Source organism: Meriones unguiculatus (assembly GCF_030254825.1).
Source record: "Meriones unguiculatus strain TT.TT164.6M chromosome Y unlocalized genomic scaffold, Bangor_MerUng_6.1 ChrY_unordered_Scaffold_23, whole genome shotgun sequence".
NCBI lineage: Eukaryota > Metazoa > Chordata > Mammalia > Rodentia > Muridae > Meriones > Meriones unguiculatus.
In genome coordinates this window covers 4,910,804-4,912,705 of record NW_026843709.1, presented here as the reverse complement: position 1 = coordinate 4,912,705, position 1,902 = coordinate 4,910,804, and the positions used below count along the sequence as shown (strand labels likewise).

General features: G+C 35.1%; 1 non-coding gene across 1 annotated transcript; it reads left to right on the top strand.

Annotated features, from left to right (window-relative positions):
- Nucleotides 1-350: 350 nt before the first annotated feature.
- On the top strand, nt 351-454 carry LOC132651611 (U6 spliceosomal RNA). The gene has a single exon (XR_009589197.1). It is a non-coding gene; the product is annotated as a U6 spliceosomal RNA (small nuclear RNA).
- Nucleotides 455-1,902: the final 1,448 nt, after the last annotated feature.

Below are 1,902 nucleotides of genomic sequence, written 5' to 3'. Positions count from 1 at the left end.
TGTTTCTCTTGGTCTTTGTCTCTTTAGCTATATGTGTCTACATCAGTCTCCCTCACTCTTCCTGCTTCTTGTGGTTCTTTATGAAAAGCTCTCAGTTTTCTTGAAGGACTACAACAAGATGACTGCTTGCTGATGAGACATCATGGATGAACTCTGTAAAAATATAAGTAATGTCCAAATTAAATGCTTTTTCTTCAATGATTTGCCCTAGGGAGCATTTTCTTAGTAAACATTTAACTGAAGTAGGGACATATCCGTGCATTTAACAAATAATAATGGAATCTGTGAAAATGTGAAACTCAAGTCAAGGACATGCGACTTAATTAATGACCACTTGAAATGAATATATGGTGCTCTCTTCAACAGCACATATACTAAAATTGGAACATTACCGAGAAGTTCATGGCCCCTGTGTAAGTATGATATGCAAATTCGTGAAGCATTCCATATTTTTTTGGAGAAATTAAAGAAAACACAAATAGAGGGAATTGTGAATTGAAAGAACTTAGGGAAGAAAACAGAGGACTACAGAGCTAAGCATAACTAATAGACTGCAAGAGATGGAAGAAAGAACCTCAGGTGTGGATGATACAACAAAAAAAATCATTGTATCTATTAATGAAAATGTTAAATCTAAAAAATTCCTGACACAGACCATTCAACAAATGCAAGACAACATGAAAAGACAAAACCTAAGAATAATAGGAATAGAGGAAAAAGAAGATTCCCTCCTCCAAGGGCCAGAAAATATTTTCAACAAAATCATTGAAAAAAATATCCCCAACTTAAAGGAGAGGCAAATAAGAATACAAGATATCTACAGAACACCCAACAAATTAGTTCAGAAAAAAACTTTCTGCAACATAATAATCAAAACAGTAAGTATACAGAACAAAGAAAAAATACTAAAAGCTGCAAGGGAAAAAGCCCAAGTAACATAAAATGGATAACTCATCAGAATCCGACCTGACTTCTCAACAACATCTATGAAAGCCAGAAGGACCTGGAAAAACATCATGCAGGCCCTAAGAGAACATAGATGTCAGCCTAAGCTATTATACCCAATAAACTATCGTAACTCATAGCGGAGAAAACAAGATATTAAATGACAAAAACAAATTTCAACAATACCTACACATGAATCCAGCATTACAGAAGACACTAGAAGGAAAAATACAACCCAGGAAAACTAGAAACTTTCAAAAAAATATAGGAAATAATTAACCTCATTATAGTAAAACGAAAAGCAACCAAGCACACAAACTTGCTACCACAGCCAACATCAAACTCAAAGGATCTAACAGCCACTGGTCATTAACCTCTCTCAACATCAATAGACTCAATTCTCCAGTAAAAAGACACAGACTGACAGAATGGATGCATAAACAAGCAATCTGTTGTACAGAGAACCACACCTAAGTAACAAAGACAAATATTACCTAAGTGTAAGGACTAGAAGATGGCTTTCCAAGCAAATGGACCCAAGAAGTAAGCAGGAGTAGCCATTCTAATGACTGATAAAATGACTTTTAACCAAAATTAATAAAAAGAGATAGGGAAGGACACTTTATACTCATCAAGGGAAAATTCCACCAGGAGATTTCACAATCCTGAACATCTGTGCCCCAAATACAAGGGCACCCACATTTGTTAAAGAAACATTGATAAAATTTATGCACACATAGATCTTCATACATTAATAGTGGGAGATTCACCACCCCACTCTCAACAAAGGACAGTTCAACAAAACAGAAATTAAACAAAGAAACGATGTCTCTGACAGAGGTCATGAATCAAATGGACCTAACAGACATTTACAGATCATTACACGAAAACACAAAAGAATTTACCTTCTCAGCATCTCATTTAACCTTCTCCAAAATAGACCATATGGTTAGTCAC